Raw genomic sequence first — 24,792 nt, forward strand, 5'->3', positions numbered from 1 at the left:
GGCAATTTACTATGACAAGCAGTTGTCAGCCATTTTTTGTATTTTATTCCATGTCAAATGACACTATAGTGCTCTCAGTAAGAAAAAAAATGTTACAACTCAAGCCAGCAGACCTCAAATCGCAGTGGTCCACTTACACATCTACTTAAGGAGCTTAGGTTCTACCCCCACGTCTCTGGGGATATGGGCCCAGCTTGGCAGGGCCCATGGCCAAGCAGCAGGGCTGCGGGAGCAGGGGGCTCGCCTTGCTGCAGCCACTGGGGCAGGGACGGATGGTGCTGGAGGGGGGCAGGCAGGGACGGCAGGGCATAGGGGGGCCCTCAGGGCCCCGGCAGCAATTTGGGAAAGAGAGACGTGGTCACACGCATCCAAATTTACTGGTAATGCTGAGCATGTCTCACCTGGGCTACAATAACAAGGCAGTATCTGAAGCTCCGTGGTGGCTCCTCACCTTTTCATTTTTTCGTGCTCTTTTGTGACGTGTCTCTCACTACAACCTAGTGAGAGAGACTGAACATATTACTCCCAGTGAGAGCTGGATTTACTACTCCCATTTCTTTTAGTGGTATTATAAACAGTTTTTCTTTGATTATATTTGGAATTCCTACTCACATACACCTTCCTAGTAACTTACTCAAACTGGTTTTTAGTGTGATTTTACTCTTTTAGTCACTGGTCTTATTAAGGGAAGGGTGGGTTTTATTTATTGTCCTTACAATGTCTAACAAACTGACAGTTGCCACATATTTTCTAGTCATACATTTGTCTCCTCTCTTTGCTAGGTATTTAAGAAGTTTTGCCTGAAAGGGACTCCAGAGTTTTACTAGCAAAACTTAGATTCTTTTTGATTTCTCAAAGCTTGTGTTAGAAGAGTTGTTATAGTATCTAACTACAGGTGGTAACAAAAATACAGAGTTATAGATTAGATTAAATTGTATTCTGTGTTTCATAGTTTAATTTAAACTCATTGAGGTAATCTTTGTGTGTTCATAGATTAATATTTGTTGGACAAACAGTTATGAATCATTGGCACTGGCACGAAGTACAATAGAGCTGGCCTGGCACCAACAACCATGACCTACACTGCTTTTCAAAATAAACTTTAGGCTCCCAGTAGATCCTTGCGAGTTTTTCTTCTGTTTCCACCAATGTCAGGATGATTTAGGCAATATGTGATAGTCTGAATCCCACACAGGCCTCAAAACAGGGTCAAAAGTAAGCTGGCTCAGGCACATCTGCATGCTGAGCTGCAACAGCTACGCTGCTACTTGCGCTCCAGCTAATCAGCTGAGAGATAGCACAGGTATCTCACATAGAAGTCAGCTATGCAAGCAGACTCTGAAATGAGTTGGTTTGCATCACTGCAGCAGTAAAATACCTGCTGTAATCATACAACAAAAGCAAATTCAGTTAAGTTTCCATTTTCAGAGTTTTAACAGAATGCAAAATAGATCTGTCATCCTTCTATTCAACTTCTGGTGGAATATAAACGTTGTGCAATGGGTTACTCCACAGCAATGTGCTTAAAATTCCTGTGATGAATTTAGGTAATGAGACCCAGGGGGGCCAGAGATGGTGAAGACACATAGACACACACACTCACACCCACCCTCACCCACCCCCCCACCCCCCCCACTCCCATCTCTTTTCCCTAGTAGCTCAAGAATTCTTTTTCATGCTGACTTTAATTTTTTCTGCTGGATTTCCTCCCAACATAAATACTACTTGTCTGCTCAGAGCGACTAGATCTAGTTCAGTATCATTTTTCTTAAAACATTCACACTTTGTTGTTCAAGCATCTGATTCTTGCAGAACTCTGAACAGATTGTCTATCTTTAAGACTTTTCAGTCTAACACAGTACTAAAAAGAAATTGTAAACTTACCTACTGGAGTTGCTATGAAACCAGTTCAAGCTTTCATCTCTTAGTTTTATTATACCCTCTGTAATTTCTCAAGTACCAGAAGTCAGAATTCTTGTTTCTGTGTTGTTGGACAGATGATTTGGGTCTGCTATGTTTAAAACTGTATCTCATGTCCAAAAGCATATAATCCATTTTCAGTAGTTTTATTTAAAAAACGTTAGTTATAAACCATTAAAGGACTATTCCTCAGGAAATAATTCTTTTAAAATAATGTCTTAATATTAGAAATTCAAATAATGAATACATGGTTTCTCTTGTTCTAACTTCATGGTTCAACAATGACGCTTTGTTATATTTTTTATTGTATAAATTCTTATAAGTTTTAAGTGAAAGAATCATACAATCATTACGTTGGAAAAGACCTTTGAGATCATTGAGTCCCACCATAAACTTAACACTGCCAAGTCCACCAGTAAATCATGTCCTTAAATACCACATTACAAATCTTTTAAATACCTCCAGGAATGGTGACTCAACCACTTCCCTGGGCAGCCTGTTCCAATGCCATACAACCCTTTAGGGGAAGATGTTTCTCCTAATATCCAGTCTAAACATCCCTTGGCACAACTTGAGGCCATTTCCTCTCATCCTATCACTTGTTATTAGGGAAAAGAGACCAACACCCACCTCGCTACAACCTCCTTTCAGGTAATTGTAGAGAGTGATAGTCTCCCCTGAGCCTCCTTTTCTCCAGACTAAACAACTCCAGTTCCCTCAGCCATTCCTCGTAAGACTTGTTCTCCACCTGCATTGCTCTTCTTTCAATGTGCCCCAGCACCTCAATGTATTTCTTGTAGTGAGAGGCCCAAAACTTAACACAGTATTCAAGGTGCAGCTGCAGCAGGGACAATCACTTCCCTTGTCCTGCTGGCCACACTAGAGGATACAAGCCAGGACGCTGCTGGCCTTCTCGGCCACCTGGGCACACTGCTGCCTCATATTCAGCAGGCTGTCAACCAAGACCCCTGCGTCGTTTTCCACCAGGCAGCTTTCCAGCCACTCTTCCCCAAGCCTGTAGCATTGCATGGTACTGTTGCAGGACCCAGCACTGAGCCTTGTTGAACCTCATACAACTGACCTCAGCCCATCAATCCAGCCTGTCCAAATCCCTCTGCAGATCACTCCTACCCTCTATCAGACCAACACTGCCCCCCAGCTTGGTGTCATCTGCAAACTTACTGAAGGTGCACTCAATCCTCTCCTCCAGACCACTGACACAGATGTTAAACAAAACCAGCCCCAATACTGAGCCATGGGGAATGCCACTTGTGACCAGCTGCCAACTGGATTTAACTCCATTTAGTACCATGCCTTTGGCTTGGCCAGCCAGCCAGTTTCTTTACCCAGCGAAGTGTACACCCATTCAAGCCATGAGCAGCCAGTTTCTCCCCAGCAGTGAGGTCAGTCTGACAGGCATGTAGTTTTCTGGATCCTCCTTCCTGCCCTTCTTGTAGATGGGCATCTCACTTGCTAGCCTCCAGTCAGCTGGTACCTCCCCGGTTAGCCAGGGCTGCTGATAAACGATGGAAGGGGCTCGCTGAGCACTCCTGCCAGCTTCCTCATTACCCTCAGGTGGATCCCGTTCAGTCCCATAGACTTGCGTATCTAAGTGGTGTGACCATTTCCCCTTGGATTATGGGGGATTCATTCTGCTCCTCGTTCCTGCCTTCCAGCTCAGGGGGCTGAGTACCCAGAGAACAACTGCTTTCACTATTAAAGACTGAGGTGAAGGAATTAAGTACCTCAGCCTTTTCCTCACCCTTTGTCACTGTTTTCTCCAGCATCCAATAAAAGCTAAGAGATTCTTCTTAGCTCTCCTTTTGTTGCTAAAGTATTTGTAGAAACATTTTTTATTGATTAAGTTCTGGTTAGGCTTTGACCCTTCTAATTTTCTCCCTGCACAACCTCAGGACATCCTTATAGTCCTCATGAGTTTCCTGCCCCTTGTTCCAAAGCTCATAAACTTTCTTTTTTTTTTTTTTTTTGGTTTGTTGTGTAAGTTCTTACATATTCTTACTCAGAATGATGATCTATAGTATAGAATGTCCCTTTGACTAGTTCAGCTCTGTCCCAGCTGTGCTCCCTCCCAGCTTCTTGTGCACCTGCTCACTGGCAGAACATGGGAAACTGAAAAGTTCTTAATTTATAGTATGCACTACTAGCAATGACTAAAACATCAGTGCGTTATCAACATTATTCTCAAACTAAGTCCAAAGCACAGCACTGTACAAGCTACTAAGAAAAAAAATTAACTCTGTCCCAGCTGAAACCAGGACAGACATACTGGAGAGAGTCCATTGAAATGGCGCTAAGATAAGGGCATCTCTTCTGTGAGGAAAGGCTGAGAGAGCCGGGACTGTTCATCCTGGAGAAGAGAATGCTCAGGGGGATCACCTCAAAGTATATAAATGAAGGGAGGGTGTAAAGTAGATGGAGCCAGTCTGTTCGCAGTGGCTCCCAGTGACAGGACAGGAGATGAAAAGCACAAACTGGAACACAGCAGATTTTGTCTGCATATCAGAGAACAGTTTTTACTGTGAGGGTGACAGCACTGGCACAGGTTTCCCAGAGAGGTTGTGGAGTCTTCTTCCTTGGAGATATTCAGAAGCCATCTGGACATTGTCCTGGGAACCAGCTGTAGGTAGCCCTGCTTGAGCAGGAGGTTTGGACCAAGTGACCTCCAGAGGTCCTTTCCAATGTCAACCATTCTGTGATTCTGTGAGTCACCAACCGGGATATATAGCATTTCCAGTAAACTGGAAGGTGAGCTGTCTGTGGTTCATTGAATCTTGTTAATTTTTAGAAACCATATTGAGGTGTGATGAACTGGAATTTTCCACTCAAACTGTGTTTCCTTAGAAAATTTCCATCCAGATTTGCTGATGAGCTGCAATTTGAGGAAGCCTTGACGTCACTGATGGCATGAAAATTGTTTCTGTGGCTATTCTAAATATACAGTGCGAACTGCTGATATCTTGAAGCCAGGGATACAGATGCAAGATACAGAGGCACAAATAAGCAAGGTGTAGGAAATCTGAAAAACATCTGCTAGGAAACTCCTAACATAAGCAATGTTTTATCAGAAACAATTCGGTATCCACTGATTTTGAGGAAAAAAGTCCCAGTGTTTCAGATTCCTTTAGTTTCATATAATGAAAACACTGCATATTCCCAGCACTGTGTTTCCTGCTGAGTGCCTTTCATGAACTGGAAAACTTTCCTCATTACTTTGTCTCTTCACAAATAACCTTCCAAATTTAGACGTATATTACTACTAAAGTAGTCACATCTTGTTCCACAGTTCTCCTATGAATTTATAAAAAAGTTCTCAAATTTGTGAGTTTAATAAAACAACGAGAAGTTTTCTTCTGTGTTGGAAAATGAGAGCCCAGTAACATTCTCTGTATAAGGTGTGATCAAATGAAGCAACAGCTGGATGAAGTGGAAAGCTATGGCTTCCTGTGGAACGGAAAGAATTTGTATCAGAATTTCTAAAATACAGTGCAGTATTGGACAAGCTCATGGGAATGACAGAAAGCCAAATACAAACAAAAAAATATATATTTTCACATATTTCTGGAAGACAATATCCCAAGTTTACAACTTTCCTATAGGAAATTACTTCCTCCAATGCAGGATGACCCATATGCATATGGTTCAGTGCTAGAGGAAGCCTGCCAAAGGTCACTTCAGATGAAATTCTTGCTACAAATTCAGATTGCAGAAACAGAAACAGAGTTTTAGCAGCAGCCAGGAACAAAGAGACATAACACTGGAAGAAAATTTTATTCCATAATTCTCCTGGATTTTGTTCCAGTCATAGTATGCTGCAAAAATATTACAACAATAATGTGAACCTTCCAAATACAGATAATTGTCACTACATATTCTGTCCTACAAAATATCGTATAAAATATTTTATAAGTGACATTTTGAGGCAGATTCAGAAAGTATTAAAGAGTTTAGCTAAGTTAAAAGGGAAAAATAATTCATAACTTTCAAAGAAATAAGACATCCGAAGAAAAAACTGATCTTCATGTAGATTTGTACAAATTTTGCAATTTCTGTACATGGGAACTTTTTTTTCTGGCTGCACATAGTCTATCTAATTTGAGATATTAACATAAATGCATATCTAAGTCTATGATATGCTAGGAGAATTATCCAGTTGCATATGAATATGTAAGTCAGAAGGAAGCATTATGTAATAACTAATATTATACTGAAATAGAGCTAATTTTAAGTAGTAACATTTTGATTGGTAGCTCAGTCACTTTGCAGTTCTGCTTATTTAGAACTAATAAATCAATAACTTTCTCCCATCTTTAGTTTTTGAGACTAATGTACATATGTGGAAAACAGGACAGGTGTGAATAGAACCCGGTGTGAATGTAAAGGGCATAGACAAACAAGCACAAAATAGAATTATGATGAATATGATATACACCTTTTGGTTTAAAAAAATCACAGCTATGCTTTTTTAACTCCAGTAGCAGTGAGAATTATCCATTCCTGATACAGGACTCATTCTAAGAAAAGCAACTGAATTAATTAAAAATAAGGAGCCCTCTCACCAAAACAGATATGTAGTGGAAAAAGCTATATGATTTATATGCAATAGATGCTGGTAAAGCCAATGAGAATCAATGTAGGAAAGATACATGAAAAGCTTTATACATGTACATTTCTTTATTTATATTATAATTTACGTGTTTTGATGGTTTAAGATACAGAAATCTTATTAACATCAAACCTTAGATTGTTTGAAAAGCAGAATTATTTTGGGTTTATAGAAATTTACTATGAAACAATAAATGCTACATTTCTGGTGAAAGAGTGGCTTCTCCTGGAAATCAGCTGCAGTCATAAATCTTTTAACTGTATCTTAAAAGTGATGTAAACTATAAAACTTTTGTTTTATCAGTAGGCTAGATTGTCAAAAGAACTTTATTATTTACTAATTAACATTTTCTTTTCTTCGAAATCTTGTCAACCTTTAGAAGGATAATTCATAGCCTGTTTATTTTCTCTGGAGAATTTGAAATATTTATGAAAATACTGAGATTTAAGGCTGTGTCTATGATAAATGTTCTTATATTTATATAGAGATTATAAATCTAATATAGCATGATAGTTTCTGGGCAGCTAGAAAAATCATAATGATTTTAAATTAGCATTGTGAGTTATCTGAAGCAGCACTGTATTTACTTTACTTATTGGCACAAGCTGTGTTATTTTCTTCTTTGGCCATTCTATTTTACTTGTCAAAACCAGATATATCTATTTTCTTTATAGCCACCCTACATTGTAACCTCTCACCAGACACAGTGAATGAAATTAATTTCCTACAGTGGCCAGGTTATATATCTTATTTATCATTTGCTGAAGTGAAGCTGTACTTCTAGATTAGGCGATTTAGGATCTCTGTGTGAGACAAAGGAGTGGTTCACAACATAAGCATCATGTAAGCACTGACCTAGCAAAGTATTTGTGCTGTGATAAACTTTAACCATGTTAGTAATTTTAAGAATTCCGCTGATAAAATTTGTGTGTTTGAATATAAGGGCCACCTGGACCACGGTCATAAATCTACCTAGTTTTGTGAAGTATTACAATATTAAGCTATTGTGCATAAAGTTACATCTTGTCATAATAAATAGGATAAAGAAATTAAAATTTTATTTCTTGTAACTTCCATGCACACTCTATAACTGAAGGTAAGCGATTCATACTCCAGTGTAAGCAGTTTGCAACCCTCCTTTTCATTCTGGAAGAGCACAACACGATTTCATAAGAGCAGTAATGTAATGTAGATAGTTCTATGGTATCATTATGGACTTTGATAGCTTTATAAAGCAAAAATCGGGAAATTTCTGCCCTGTATGTTGGTGTAAAAATCAAATGTAATGACAAACACAGAACAAACAAATGACAAAGTGAAACAAAGAAAGATAGCCAATAACAAAAACCATGTTTAATTTCAGTGTAACATTTATCCAATATCTGTTTGACATTTGTTAGTGGTTTCTCCCTTTCAATAAGTTATTAATATTCTAAATATTCTCAAAAAGAAGCTACTGAGGTAGCTTGATACAAATCTATAAAAATGAAAAGCATGGAAAATGAGCTAGGATTCAGTTTTATAATACTCAAATTTATTTTTTAAAAAATTTAAATTCATGGAGTCACAAATAAAAATTTTCCTGCCACTATAATGTTTTTCATATAAATTGCCAAAATCCTCTTCAGACGTATTATTATAAACTTGATAAAGAATCAAGAAAATTAACTAAAAGTAAAAAAAACTAATGCTTTTAACACTGTAAAGCTTCAAGATCTTAATTAAAAAAACATTCTCAAATTGCGCTTTATTTTTTTTACCAGTTCAAATGGGAGTTAGCTATTGTAATTAATGGGGAAAAAAGGTGTCCTGAACTGGTATTACAAAAAAAGACTTCCTAAACCTCCTAATGAAACTAGCGCTATCCTTACATTGTGGTGTAAAATCAACACTGACTTTTACCTACTCTTCTTAGTTCCGTGTTTTAATATTGAACATGCTGTAGTAATCAAGAGTAATACTATGTTTGAACTTGTTATCTATAAACGATAAGCCCTATTTATCTGATCTTTTAGGGAGTTCGGGTCTTATTAGGAACTCTCAATCTCTTGGCAATCTTTTTATTGGCTTAAATAGGCAGTGTAGGACAGTGGTTCCTTAAGTAGATGTGTAAGTGGACCACTGCGATTTGAGGTCTGCTGGCTTGAGTTGTAACATTTTTTTTCTTACTGAGAGCACTATAGTGTCATTTGACATGGAATAAAATACAAAAAATGGCTGACAACTGCTTGTCATAGTAAATTGCCATGTTTTGTACTTCGTCTACCTCTTTGACCTCCAAACTCTGCCTTTGTTGCCTTCAAGTGGCAGACTGCAACCATTACCAACCAGTACTTGCAGCTTTTCAGACGATGTTGCATTTTAGGGGAACAATGTCTAAAACAAAAAGGGATTTGTTCCTCTGTAATGTGATCATTACTGCTTCATGAGACACACAGTTCTCTTGGCGTTCTTTAATGAAATGGAATGGAACGGAACACAACAGAACAGAACAGAACAGAGTATTTCTGTTGGAAGGGACCAACAGTGATCATGTAGTCCAACTGCCTGACCAATTCAGGGCTGACTGAAAGTTAAAACATTGTATTAAGGGCATTGTCCAAATACCTCCAGTACGTTCCTGGCTCCTTAACCTTCAGCATTTGCAACACCGACTCTATGTTTTTAGACACTCAAAATAATTTAATAATTTGCAATCCTAAAGCTTTTGAGTGAATCTTGCTTTTTATCTTATCATTGTAATATAAAGCTAGATACATATCTCAGTAAATACATTTAATTAATGATTTACCCACTAAAACTGAATAGGAAATGTTCCCATGTATTTTAGTGACAGCAATAATAAGCTTAGCTTTTTTTTTGTCCTTGGGTTTTACAAAAGTTAGATTCAACTGGAGTTTAAATCATGACAGATGCTTTGAAATAAATTGCAGTAGCTGAGAGCAATATAAGTAGAACTTTTAATTTTGTATTTCTGAGGTGCTTCTCATTAGAATACATCTACTTCCCATTTTCAGAAATTAATTTCTTAACACAGGAAAACTTGAGTGCAGTGTGTGTAAGAAATTGTCATCCTGACCATTTGTGTCATGTACTCATGTAACATGCTGCTACAGTAGGGAAAATTGCATGGAAAAAATTATATTAATGTGCTTCACCCTAAGAATAGTTTGATGGATCCAGATTTTATGAAAATCTTTAAAGTGGCTTTGTGACCACTGAGATTTTATATTGCAACTCTAAAATATGTAGGCTTCATAAACATTCCTGTCATTTATACATTGTATGATCTAATTTTTATTATTTATATAGCATTTTATTTGTTGTACATAATTCCTGATCACAAACAGTTTCTCTAGAATAACAGTTAAAATGGGTAAAGCAAGATTGTTAATAATGTTTCTATGAGTAAGATCAGAGGAAAGTAAAATGGACCTTTTGTGAATGTTACATTAAAAACAGATTAACATTGGGAAAAATGTGCTTTAATTGTCATACTCTATCAAAAATATGGGCCAACATTTTTCTAAATGTGAATGATCTTTGAGCTACTCATACTGGATATGTCTGGGTGTTTTATAGTGGGTTTGATGTTGGTCTGGAAGAGGTTGTATAATCTAGAGATACATCTATTTGTGCTTGGAAATAGCTTATTAGCTGGTATTGCTTTTCTCACGTTCAGCTTCAGGCTATATTGGAGAAATAGGAAATCTATTCTAAAATTTTATAAAAATAATTATACTGTAAGCTAAATTTAGATGTTTCTATCTTGGAAAGATAACCTGACTGCACATAGAAGAATTTCCATATCCCAATTAACGCTACTAAATCATACACACTTTTCTGATCATTAAAAGTCTTTATGACATAGCTAGTTCATCCAGTAAATTATTCAAGCGTAATGAAAATAAAATATACAAGAAATTATGTTTAATCGTGTGCTTTGAAATTCATTCTGTATGAGATGGAGGAAGAAGAAGAAAATGGAGATCAAATCTTTAACAGAGATTAGCAGCCTAGATTACCATGGGGTTTTGCTGATTTATACCAGCTGAATTGCTGGCCTGCTCACTGAGTTATCAAAATCACAGCTGGTGAGTTCAGACTATTTATTTCTCCTCATTCACCCAATATTAGCTCTAATGTGTTTATAATATTCTGAAATTCAGTGGAGTGTTTTCAAATTTCAGTTTTCAATTTAGATTTCACACCAAATACATATGAAATCCATCACGGCAAAGGAAACCCTAATAATAAATACTATAAAGTTGGTTCATCATCGCGGAATTTACAGTATGTCAAAAGTGTTCATCTAAAACTTATGTATTGCTTCAAGAACAATGTTCCAAAAAAAATTATATGGGCAATCTCATTAGAGGTCACAATTTTTAGTATTTAGAATGCATACATGCCATTCTGTTATGTCCCAGTAGCTAGATGAAATAAGAAATCAGTTACAATATCACCCAACAGAAATTATTATTTTTACTCAAAATTATATAAAACAAAAATCAGTTTCTGAACTCTGTGTGTGTATATATGTATGTATTTATATTTACAATATACATTATTAATTGGATTTTAGAAACCAGTGGGAAGTCTGCCATTACCTTGAGCGATGCCAAAATTCCACCCCACTGTCAAAGACTTATCAGAAAGCCTGACAATATATCTCTGTGCCAGAATAAAATGCCTTGGAGGATTTCATATGTTTAAAAGATTTGTGGAGTTTGTTCAACAATGATTAAGTGACTATGCTAAATAAGTGCTGTTTATTTATGTATGGCTTGGTAATCTTGTTCATACCCTCAGGTTCATGAAAGCCAAGTTAAGAATACGTAAAGAAATTATACACAGAGTGTAAAGGGATTTGAGGGTCATTGGCATGTATTTGAACATTGTTCAGTAGCCCTGAAATATCAGTTCCCAGGCCAAATTTTTTCATTAACCTTCCCATTCCCTAACACAGTTTAGTTATCATGTTGGTACGATTTTACTCCTTTCCCCTGGCCCATCACATTATTAAGCAACATGGCTTTTCATCAAGTGCTACATTGTTTTCACTGATGTTGGTAATATCTTTCAAGTTGCCCTCTTACACAGAGTATCCTGTTTCTGTTCAGTTTCTACTGCTAGGTATTGATTTAAAAAAAAAAACATTATAGGATTAATTGAACTGGTATAACTAATACATAGTGACGGAGTGGAAGAGGGAGAAAAGTGGTACAGCAAAAGAAAAGGAGGTAGGGAAGGAAAGGATGCAAGAGCGCTCAGGTGGCAGCAGGTAGATCACTGCAAGGATATATTTACAGAGGTGTAGGAAAAAAGGCCATGAGATAAGGACCTAGAAGCTAGAGAATGTGAAGACAAGATCAGCTGAAAGCACGTAGTGAAGTCAAGCTCAAGTATGAACCAGTTATGTAGAACTGATCCAGTTTTGAAGATCAAACAGAGAATGAGAGGAAAGGAAACTGAACATTTTGGACAGAACAGCATTTTAGAAGTTGAGTACATGAAGGAAATTCAAAAAAAAAAAAAAAAAAGAAAGAAAGAAAAAGACATCAAAACTCGAGGGTTTATGATTCCACAGACATCAACTTCTGGGGACAATGTACTTAAAATGTATATGGAATAGAAAGTAACAAGTAAGCAAAGTTTGCTGTTTTAAGTAAATCAATTTGCTGAAATAAAAGGGAAACAAAAAGATAGGTATAGTGCAAAGAATTTTGCTAAGCTTTGAAATTATGAAGAGAAGTAAAAAGGCAGATGAAATTCAATATAGTTAAATGTAAATCAGTATGCATTAAAAAAATATTGATAGCCGCTGTCAGGAAAAAAAACTTGAAGCTATGAGAGAGAATTGTATGGAAACATCAGGTTAGAGCCCAGCAGCAATCACAAAAACAAAATAAAAAGTTAAAAGCGGAGGGTAGATAATTCACTATATATTCCAATACAAGATCAAGGAATATTGATGAAATTAGGCAGCAAGGCACATTTTCACATGTCAATTCAAATGACAGACGTTTGTGGGGTTTCAAAAAGCAAAGAGATGCATTACTAAAAGGATATTATTAACTGACTAGGAAATCTGACATATTAGGTTTGACCCAGTTCCAGTTCTATGATGAGGTCTTTTACTGGAGAAGTTTAACTAACCTACGGCAAGAACTGAGGTGTCATGGAGTCTGCCTGGACCCTGTGCCAAAGACCAACCAGTAGTCCTTTATTAAACTTACCTTATTTCCTTTTTCTTCTCTACCATATCAAAATGGCCACTCTGTACAGGAGGAAGTCAAATCCTTCTCTGACACCTCTGATGCTTGAACTTTGTGGTGTAAAGGCGAGACAAAACTACAATAGGAAACGGCTAAGTTAAGATTAGATACGTATTGTTGCAATACTATAAAAGTTTTATTTCACTCAGGAAGAAGATTGCTGAGCAATTTATTCCAGTTAATGAGTTCTTGGCAAAGTTAAGAGGCCAAGTTAAAGGGTTTTTTTCAACTCTTTATCTCATACCGCTTTTCAGTTGTTAAAGAAGTTACGTGGCTGGTCCTGGGTTTTTTCATTTTTATATACTTTGTCAGACTCCCAACAGTTCACTCTCACAGGCTGTATATGGTAGAACAATCCACAAGGAAGATAATCCTGTGTCTTATTAGTGACTGTCACTCAAAACTGAATCATGATGGCAAGAAATATTATGTCAGTCTCTAAACGTTTCTGAAATAAAACTCTTCAACCTTCAGTCTGCTACTTCAGCTGCTTAAGCAATTCAAATTAACTAAAGAGGCTCATCTTTGTCTTGCAGTATAAGTGCAGCTTGTCGCCATGAATCATCTCTAAAACTGTTCGGGAACATGTTCATATTTTTCCCCTGAAAATGTTATTTTGGCAAAAAAAAACCCTTTCTGGAAGAACGTTTTCTTTGGAAAAGTGTTTCTTAGATCCAGACTACAATTTCTAGCCAAATCTGTGGAAAAAAAGACACAGCTTACACTTCCTAATTGTCCATAAGACTCCAGTGATGCTGGTAAAACACTGGGTTCCTGCATTGTAGCAAATGCCACAAACACTGGGCTTGCCACTATTGGGGAGGGTCTTCTCTGCTTTTGCTTTGCCACACTGTGTTGACTCGTCATTGGCCCAAAGTAGTTCAGTAATCTGAGGCAATGGCTTCACGGGTCAGCTAATTTATGTGAAATTTTGTTTCATATCCTCTCATGCTATTTTTCTGTATTATTTTGTTTCTGGAATACACCGAGGAGAATTCTTAGACATGTTTAGAAACAAAATTAAATATATTATTCATTTATTTAAATGGTTCAGCAAATTTCCAAACACTTAGCGAACACAGCATAATATTTATACTAACAACAAATTAGGAACTGGATGAAATTTGAGATACAGCTACTTGCTATAAATTTTTCCTAGTAAATGTGACTGATACCTGAATCTCAAAGTGGTTTTTTTCTGCTTTCTGACTTACTGACAGAAGGTCTTTAAGCAGAAAAAATAGCACCTGTACCTCCCACTGAACTGTCATGGTGCATTCTTTCTACATTTCATGAACATTCGAGCATGCCATGCACATTGGAAATATTTATCAGTAATATAATATTTTATATAATATTTATATAATAATATATTCAATATAATATTGAATCATAGAAGTGTATAATCATAGAATGGCTTAGTTTGGAAGGGACCTTAAAGATCACCTAGTTCCAAGCCCCCTGCCATGGGCAGGGACACCTTCCGCTAGACCAGGTTGCTCAAAGCCCCATCCAGCCTGGCCTGGAACACTTCCAGGGATGGGGCATCCACATGGAGTTCTCTGGGCAATCCATTCCTGTGTCCTACCACCCTCACAGTAAAGAATTACTTCTGAACATCCAATCTAAATGTACCCTCTTTCAGCTTAAAGCCATTACCCCTTCTTCTATCACTACATGTCCTTGTAAAAAGTCCCTCTCCAGCTTTCTTGTAGGCCTCCTTTAGGTACTGGAAGGCTGCTGTAAGGTGTCCCTGGCGTCTCCTCTTCTCCAGGCTGAACAACCCCAACTCTCTCAGACTGTCTTCATAGGAGAGGTGCTCCAGCCCGCTGTTCATCTTTGTGGCCTCCTCTGGGCTTGCTCCCGCAGGTCCGTGTCCTTCTTAGGTTGGGGGCCCCAGGGCTGAATGCAGTAGTCCAGGCGGGGTCTCATGAGAGCAGAGGAGAGGGTAAGAATCACCTCGCTCAACCGTCCACATACTTAGGAATGTAACAAAATACCTGCAGATTGAACTTGTACTCATAAATACATGAATGAAGGTTGTTTGTATTATCCAGAATGTTCCATCCTTTTCCAGAAAGAAAGCTCTACTTTCTTAACTGAGCATAGATCAAGTAAAAATGTTTGGCTATTGTTAATATATAGGCAGCAGAAAAGCTGCTAAATATCAACAGAGAATTTTGGACTCCAGTGTCTAGGTTAATACTCCGCAGCCAGAAAAAAAGTTGTCTTTCTTCTGTCAGAACTTTTCTGGGTAGCACTGATCCAAGTCCCAGTATCAGCTGCATTACCAGTAGGTATGATCCACCATGTGGATCTCCAGAAAGAAATGTTAACAGCACTGCAAGTAATATATGGTCTTCAGTATATAAACGTAAAACCATCACTTTTTGTTGTTCATTAACAGAATAAGAAAATTATGAAATAACTAAAACTTCTTGGAAAAGAGGCTTTCTCTGTTATTTACATTAATGAGAACAAAATTTCAACTTTCTGGAGGAAATAGAGAAATCAAACGTTTCTCATATAATTTCTGTTTAGTATTTGATAGAAAATGTATTTGTCCTTTTTTCTCTAAACGTTGGGCTCTCTAGTAAGACTGTCTTTTGATTTACTGTGGTTTTCTCTTGTAAAGTAATTTAATTGTCTGAGAGCAGTACTTGGTGGATAAAGGAGAATGGGAAATGAAGAAATCAAACTACATCTTTTAGTGGTCAGTACAATAGCATGTATACACAAAAATACTTTGAAATTTTGCCAGAATATATTTATTTTTAACAAAATAAAGATTTTGTTTTTCAACAGCTCTAAGTTTCCATGGAGAAAGGATATGTTAGGAAATAATTTTGGTATTGTCAAAATCTGTTTTCCATCAAACAACAATGTTAAGAAAAATATTAAATTTAGCCTGTTTCTAAAAATACTAGAATAAACTAAAGTTTAATACTAGAAGAAAGCAAAGTTTTGCCAATAGTTATTGCAATCCTTTGTCTTTGAAAAGTGTATTTTCAAAACAAGAAAAATAGCTAAGACCCTTGAACCAATATTGTGTTTCATATCACAACATTCAACAGGTTAATGAATTTCAACCAAGTAGTTGAACAGAAATTTTTTTTCTCCTAGACCTTTTTGTAAGGTATATCAATAGAGTAGCAGCTACTTTTCTGTAACTTTTCAATCTTTTTGGTAATTTCCCTGGTGAATTGTTGTCTGTGAAACTTCAATTATCTTTAAAAATGTATCCTAATGATCACTTAGCCCAGTGTGAGAACCTATATTCTATCATAATTTTCAGTTTGCTTAATTATCTTGTTGCAAACTTTCTATGCTAAACAAAAATGTTCAGTTTGGCCTTGATCTTGCTTTATTATTCTTGTATTTTGCCCAATATCCTCATAGTATGAAAAAAATCATAATGGGGAAATTTTAATACAGCCTTTAATGCTCTCTTAATTGAATTTGAATATTTCTATGAAAAATAAAATGACCATTTATATTGAAAATAATTATGCCAGTTAAAATGAAATACAGAGCTGCTGTGGCAAGGAAAACTATTTTCATTTCACTGGGAAGCTACTACTTGACAGATCTTCTCTGTCAGCCAGAATATTAATTTCTGTGTTTCTATTTAGCTTTGCTGCTTATGCTAGGAAACTTTTCAGTGAAGTGGACTCTAAATAAATGCAGTACAGAGGATCAGCAATAAACTATAAAATCTCCATTAGTTTCAGTGTGTGTAAAGTGGGACAAAATAGGCCTTTTAGTGACTAGGCAGTTGGGCTTTATTTTGTTAGCTTTTTTCAATCTGTGAAGTCGATCAGTGCCAAGCACATGATCAGTATAAATAATAATCCTTTCCGTGTGAATGTCGCTTCTACTGGCATTCTTATCAAGGTCTCTGTCAAATTTTGTCCTCGGAGTATCTCTACTTCCAACTACTAAATCATTACTTAGAAATAATTATAGATAACACTTGGCAGTGTGAAAGAATGGATTGCTGATATTTTCCAATGGGAAGTAGAAAAAGCAATGTATAACTATGTGAACAGTTCCGTATAAAATAAGTACAAAAAAAATAAATTTGTTGTCATGGCAACCTTTTTCCATTGACAGAGAGGAAAGATGAGGATGACAAACATATGTGGTAAAAGATACAAAACCTAAAGTAGGCACAAGAGAAATGTAAGAATAACATGACCAGTGTATTCCACACAGCTAATCAGGCAAATTGCCAGATTAATCTTTCTTTCCCTCTTTGTCCCTTAATGAAATCTCATTTGTTTTTGAGAGAAAATAGCTTTGTAAAACTGTTTCCCATCCAGCTAGAAACAAAGCCAAGGGTGAATACAAAGCTTTAGACATGAAGTGCAGATGAAGGAAGGTTTTGTTTTAGAAATTCCAGCCAATATCCTTCTCGCCAACCTTTTCCCTTCAGTCCTGCTGTATGACTTTCATCTTATCTGGAAAGAAAAGCCACAGTTTGTGTTTTTTTCTTTCTGTTCATACTGAGTCATACTGTTACCAAGCATCTGTTGCAGAAGTGAGGCACAGTTCTAACACTGAGAGATGCTTCCAACTTCTTGTTAGAATTTCTGATGGTATTGTATGTAGTAAACTGAAATCTGTGGATTTACGCCCTTCCAGTTTCACTGAGTTTCATTTCAATGAAGTTTCACATAAACCTCAGAAGCTGAATACCTATTATGTCATTCCAGCGCACTTGCTAGTAAATAAGACCATGCGTTCTCACACTTGATACAAACATAACTAGTAAACTGGGGAAATAGATGGTCATTTAAAACATGTTCAAAATTAAAAAGATTTGCATTGAAATGGGAATACATGTTTTCCCACTGGAGGAGCTGAGAATTTAAATATTCTTTGCTTTTTTGGAATGAAATGAAGAAAATTTGCTTTATATGCATTTAAAAGGCCTTATTCCCTACCTATCTGCATAATATCTGCAATACAAGAAAGGCAGTCAATGAGGTTGTTAAAGCTATTTTTGAAGCACTGGGCTGGGATTAAGTGTATAGACTGAGGCTACTATGGATTTGCTGTGAGACCTTGATCGAGCGACAGAGCCTGCAATGAAAAGTAACTTGTTTACTTCTGTTAATCTACATTGATATTGGAGGAAGCTGCACATACTTTTACTTCAGATCCCAGTTTATAAAAAAGACAATGATATTGTCCTACAACGGGAGCTATTGCTAGCCCAAGTTCATTAATAACAGTATTTTGATATGGCTATACCAGACCAGACCAAACCAAATTCCACCTAGCTCAGTTGTCTGTGTCTGACAATAGCTAGTAATACAGGCATGGAACCAATCCAAGAACAATCTGATGGACAGTGGTGCCTTCAAGGAATATTTCTGTGCCCTGCAACAGTCTGCATCTCAGAGATTTTATGAGGCAGAGCTGTTATAATAGTCCAGTGAGTCTGATTGCTTTCTGAAATTGCATGAATTTTCAACAACCTCCTGCAGCAAGGAGTTTCATAGTTAAATAACCAGATTTGTTGTCTCTGTTTTATTTATTGCTTTTAGTTAACGCACCGGAATTCTGCTGGGATAGAAAGTAAATACTGCTCACTTTTCATCCTCTCAGAATCATAGAATCATAGAATGGTTTGCATTGGAGGGACCTTAAAGATCACCTAGATCCAGCCCCCTGCCATGGGCACAGGGACACCTTCCACCAGACCAGGTTGCTCAAAGCCCCATCCAGCCTGGCCTTCAACATTTCCAGGGATGGGGCACCCACAGCTTCCCTGGGCAACCTGTGCCAGTGCCTCACCACCCTCATCATAAAAAACGTCTTCCTAATACGCGTCCTAAATCTACCTTCTTTCAGTTTAAAGCAGTTGCCCTTTGTCCTATTACTACAGGCCTGTTTGATGCTACTTGTCATTTTATAGAACTTTATCTTCTCTGACAAGTGTTGAGATAGTATAGCAAAGAAATAGGAACCTAGACTAATAATGTAATAATGGCTTTTTACACACATTTCTATTAATAATCAATGAAGATTTTCTGGTTTTTTTTAAAAAAAGCATTATTTTAATTTCTGCTCACTGTCTGCTTTGAAGACCAGGTCTGCAGAACATTTTCCCAGATGCGTATAATGCCAGCTTTTGTAGCATTAATCAGTATCTGTGCTTATACAAACTCCAATTTAAAGTTTTTATCCCAGGAAATTGCAGTTCTGATTAGTGATGTGTAAAAGGACTGTCATCAGTCATTGTGGGGAAGAAAAAAAAGGACATAAGGAAAGTAGAGGGGATGATTAAGTAAAATATGTCGCAGAAGATCCAGTAGACACTGAAACTTTAATATATCCAAAACTAGACCTGGGACCTCTTAAGGATCTTCATTCTGCAGATTTTGAAGGTGATCCCCTCCCTTAGTCTATAGAGTTGCATAGGATTTGCCCACAGTATCTACCTCTGATATTCACTGGCTTGAGATATAGATGGAAGCTGAAGACCTGTGGACCTAGTTAGTACGTTCTGGGGAGTCATTCAAGAAGTTTCAGTCCTTCATTGTGACACCAGTGCCACTTACAGCTGTGAAAAAAGGCACAGTCTGTTTTCCATGGTGTATTTCAGTGCTGTGCTGCTTTGACAAATGTGGTGGTTTGAGCCTGGCTGAATGCCAGGTGCCCACCAAAACCACTCTGTCACTGCCCTCAACTGGACAGGGGAAAGAAAATATAAAGAAAGGCTCGTGGGTCAAGATATGGGCAGGGAGAGATCGCTTCAGCAATTGCCTTCCCAGGCAAAACAGACTTGACCTGGGGAAATTAGTTTAATCTATTACCATTCAAATCAGAAAAAAAAAACCCACCTTCCCCCCACCCCTCCCTTCCTCCCAGGCTTAATTTAATTGTCAGTTCTCTACCTCCTCCCTCTGAGCAGCGCAGGGGGATGGGGAAGAGGGGTTACAGTCATTTCATCACAATTTTTCTGCAGCTCTGTCTTCCTCAAACTCTTCGCCTGCTCCAGCACGGGATCCCTCCCATGGGAGACAGTTCTCCACGAACTTCTCCACTGTCAGTCCTTCTCATGAGCTGCAGTTCCTCACACACTGCTCCAGCCTGGGTCCCTTCCACAGGGTGCGGTCCTTCAGCAACGGACTGCTCTGGGGTGGGTCCCCCATGGTGTCACAGGCCCTGCCAGCAACCCTGCTCTGCTGTGGGCTTCCCAGGGGGTCACAGCCTCCTTCGGGCATCTGCCTGCTCTGGCCTGGGGTCCTCCCCTGGCTGCAGGCGGGTACCTGCTCCAGCATTAACCCCCCCGGGCTGCAGGGGCACAGCCTGCCTCACCGTGGGCTTCACCACAGGCTGCGGGGGAATCTCTGCTCCGGCGCCTGGACACCTCCTGCCCCTCCTTCCTCACTGACCTGGCGGTCTGCAGGGCTGTTGCTCTCACATAGTATTACTCCTCTCTCCTGCTGCTGCAGATTTTTATTTTTTTTTCCCTTCTTAATATGCTGTCACAGAGGCAGTACCACCGTTCTGATGGGCTCAGCCTTGGCCGTCAGCAGATCCATCTTGGAGCCAGCTGGAATTGGCTCCACTGGACACAGAGGAACTTTCTGGTATCTCCTCACAGAAGCCACCTCTGCAACCCCCACCACCGCTACCAAAACATTGCCATGCAAACCCACTACAAGAGAATACTGCAAACTCCACAAAATCTTGAATCCCCAACCCACTCCCTATAAAAATTATCTCTAGTCTGGTCCAGAGAATACAATGTTTTTGAAATACTAATTATTACATGTTTTCAGTTTCAAATTAAATCTTTTGGAAGAATTTATTGTGCATAATTATTTTTTTATTTATGTTGTCTCCATTATTTTTTAAGGAAATACCTTCTTTTCAATGCAGTTAATGGAATAACAAATATAAGGCTGTACAAAAAATTAGTATAAAGAATTTGCTGATAAGATTAGTTCTTTATTCAGTGCATCATCTATACCTTTTTCTGTATAGTTGCAAATTCAAGGGTTTTTTCCCTCAAATATTCATGTCCCTTCCTTGAAAATACAGGTTTTATGCTCTGTAGTTCATTTCAGAGCCAACTAGACAAGGTCTAGTTGTTCAGAGCCCAGCTTGTATGAAACTAATGTGGAAAATACTGTTTAGATAATCAGAGAAACATAATACAATAGTGAAATTAATTAATTGGGTATTTACCATAGCTAAGGCAAGATAGTCAAGTGAGTTGTGAGGCAAATTTTTTTCAGAAAAAGCATCAAATGTAACCAGGACCTTTCATAATGTTTATTTACTGTACAAAAAGAATATGCATCATTTTGCAGAAAATGAGAAACTACTTTATCATCAATACTTAAAATATTTAAAAGATTCAGAAAAGCATTCATACAGAAAAATTCACATGCAGGTGGCACCATAACTTGCAAGGTACAGTAAAGCAGATCACAGCATAAATTACTTATTTAAATATGTGGCTTTGAATTTTCTGGGATCATTCAGCTGAAGTGCCTATGAATTTCATTACACAAGCAGACTAAATTACCTATGACCAGGATAAGTAAGATGTACAGAAAGAACCTTTTCCACAATGAATAAGAGGAGTCTTGTCCTACAGCAGAAGCAGAAAATACGGTGACTGAAGCATTCACCAGGAGGCTGGTCTGAAACTGTAGATTTTTTTCTGATGATACAAAAAAAACTTCTAGTGGAATCGAGGCTGTTCAAAGAGTATGGCTTACTTATCCATAGCTAGGATGACCTCTGCTCAACACCCTAACTGTTCTAAATTCCATTCTAATTGTTCCTAGGCTATATTTAAGGATATACATTTGACTTGCCTTATTAATGGCTGCAGTGTTTACATGGGATTTTAAAAGCCATATGTTACAGTGCCTACAGCTCAGAAGTCCAATGTCTTTGTGTATGTAATCTGTAAATTCTGTGTTGTGTAAAAAGGGGAATAATAATGATACTTACTTCAAAGGTACATTGGAAGAGTGACTATAATAAAGATGAAGAAATGGCCAGACATTTACCATCATGGGATCCGTACATAAACCTGACGTGTACAGGTTGTTTTAAAATAGTTGCTATAGTCAAATTGGCACCAGATATACTCTATAAATGAATTAATGCAAAGAACAGTTTAGCATAAAGAATTTGTTAGCTCTAATGAGCAGACACAAGTTCTTTCCATTGGCTTTCAGTTACTTTGCTAAAGGTTGCCAAAATGCATATATGTACATATAAATATATATCTTTTTTGTATTTTCTGATTACTTGATGAGGAATACCTAGAAGGGGTTGCATTTTAGATTGATGGAGCTAGTGACATGTTAATCTGAGTAAAACTGGTGTGCTATTATTGATAAAATAATTACAAAGTTGCAAACTGTTGACCTCCCCCAGGCTCTCTACTTGATTTTTTCTTACTGTCAAAAAGCTTAAGAGAAATGCCAGGAACCATGAATTCCTAATCCTGTGCTCAAGTATTGCAAAGTGTAATGGCAGTGTTGGAACATGAATAAGACAGAAATAGAAGTTACATAAACAATGCAGCTGACCTCTTTTTATCAGAGTTTACCAGAACAAATACTGTGCCTGAGAAAAGAACAGATAAAGTCAAAATATGACCAAAATAAAACTGCCACGAAGCCATGTTTCAGTTAGAAGATACCTGGAGATAGATGTATAGCTGGATATTCACTCAGCCAGGATCCTCAAGAGTACTTTAGTGATAATATACACCACTTTAGGCACTTAACTACCCATTTAGGCAAAACTGATATCACTAACTGCCACCCTTCTCCAAAGGCAGGTACGTTCTCCCTGCATTTCAGTTTCTGCCTGTGACTTTGTGTCCACAGCATCAGTTCTGATTCCAGCCTGCCGTTTCCTTAGCCGAAGCTCAGTCTCAAAGAGTGACTCCCAGCTGAACACCTCCCTCAGTAGACTCAATTTTGTAGGCATGTTCTGACCACACATACGGAACCAGATTTTTATTTTTATTCTTCTCCAAGTGTTGGACAACTATATTTACTTTTAGCCGTACTGTAAAACCAGAACACCTAGAAAGTCTTACAGCGAAGACACTTTCTGTTAGATAAATGACCTCAGCTGAAATTCCTGTCTCACTTAGGTAAAATACAGATTTGATGCTATGTCTCAGGACCATTTCTTATACAAGACAATTTCTGCGTATTCCCTCTTTTTTGGGTTTGCCTTCTGCCTGTACAAACACAAACAAGGAAAACTGGAATGTATTGGCTTGCTCCGAGGAAAGGGGTGTACAGGTTTAGGACTGGATCCTACTTCTAGGTCAGTTTAAGAGATTGCACGTTCAGACAGTTTTGATGATCTGTCTTAATGCATCTAATTATGTGAAATACAGCAGCTACTGATTTCATTGAGTGATAGATACCTGCGTCAAAATTAGTGGACAACTGTGTAAGTATTTCTGAACAACTTTACATAACAATATTCAGATTCATATCTGTTTTGTTTCGAAATCAAATATCTTAGATCAAGTCTAAAGATAGGCATTGTGAATTAATAAGTGAATGTGAGGACCCAGCAAGCAAATTATTAGATATTAGATTCAAAGCCGTTAGCTAGCTCCTTATAGCCCAGGAACTGAAGTTTTAATTAGCTACGATGTGATTTGATGGATGTCTCTTCGTGAATATTAAAAAGATAATGACTGTTTTCCAAAAAAACATCCTTTTAAAACAATATTGGTTAAAATACCATGGGAGTGATCTGGGTGCCTAAATAGAGGTGTCTACTGTCACAGACACTATTCTTGCCAAGAGCAGTCACCAATTAGCCGTAGTCTCGGTATCAAATCTACTCACCTTTTATAGATCACACTTTTCCAAAGTGAGTAGTGTCAACTTTAATTAATGACGTGTCCATTTCTCCTTCAGTTACCTCAGTGCTCTTTCCTTCTCCCTCCATAAGCCATTCTTTCTTCCTTCAGGAGTGGAACCCCCCCCCGAACCCAACAGCTGCTCAGAGCAGCTCACACAGAAAGTCATTTATAGTTACCTCCTCTGGACTTCACCAGTTGTCACTGGAGCTACAAAAGATCTGGAGACAACTGTAGTGTGAATTTTTTTCTGTTTAGGAAAGAATTATGGCTAGAATGGCTCCCAAACTCTGTAAGGGAAGATCCTGTAACATTGGCTGAAGTACTGAAAAAGTCTGGCTTTGCATTTACAACCCAGACAGAAAACAAAAATTTCATTACAAATGTCAGGCTGAGTAAATAACTTAAGTGCTTCATATTTCTGCCATCAATGTTTATGTCATTTCTGGTATTGTCCCATTCTAACAACATGCAGAATATCTCCTAGCACAGACTGATGTTTAGTATGTCTGCATTTCCCAGCTGATAACTGAATTCCATACTGGTGTACTGGTGAGGGTCAGATATGGAAGTGACAGGAAATTATTTAGATGTCCTTGAAAAGATCTTATTTTAGAAACAATTGATGCTTTGGAAGGAGCATGGAAACAGGCTAGACTATAGGAAAGGACTTTTGTCTTATTTGGAATCTCTAAATTTTCAGATATTTAGACATGCTAAGTACAGTTGTGTTCAAGGCAGCACTATCTAGTTTAAAATAATTTGCTGAATTCTTGTGCCTAGCTCCTACAACTGTTTCCTGCAATGGAATGGAAAAGCCAACCTTTAATGGAAAAATGCACAACACACATTTGCGTTACCTAAAGGACAGTGTGAAAAGCAAATAAAGCATGTGAGGTCTCATGTGTTGCTAGATATACAATTTAAGGAAACATTTAATTTATTTTATTTATTTTTTTTTTTAAAGAAAGGCTTTGTCGGCTGTTGTAGTAACAAGGCAGGGTTTCAGCTTTACTTGTAATTTGTTATTGTGTAGAATACAAGCATTGTTCCAACACATTTCATATATTACATTGTTACAGAGAATGTGCACATAC

The 24,792-nt window shown here is 37.6% G+C and overlaps 2 long non-coding RNA genes across 2 annotated transcripts in view; one reads left to right on the forward strand and one right to left on the reverse strand.

Moving 5' to 3' along the window:
• LOC130143632 (uncharacterized) overlaps positions 1-24,792 on the forward strand; it is a 99,820-nt gene that overhangs the window by 61,788 nt on the left and 13,240 nt on the right. The window lies entirely within an intron of this gene.
• LOC130143633 (uncharacterized) lies at positions 1,837-24,193 on the reverse strand. The gene is made up of 3 exons (XR_008819818.1): positions 23,682-24,193; positions 12,784-12,898; positions 1,837-5,382 (listed from the first exon to the last, which is right to left on the reverse strand). It is a non-coding gene; the product is annotated as an uncharacterized LOC130143633 (long non-coding RNA).

Source organism: Falco biarmicus, chromosome 1, assembly GCF_023638135.1.
Source record: "Falco biarmicus isolate bFalBia1 chromosome 1, bFalBia1.pri, whole genome shotgun sequence".
NCBI classification, from domain to species: domain Eukaryota; kingdom Metazoa; phylum Chordata; class Aves; order Falconiformes; family Falconidae; genus Falco; species Falco biarmicus.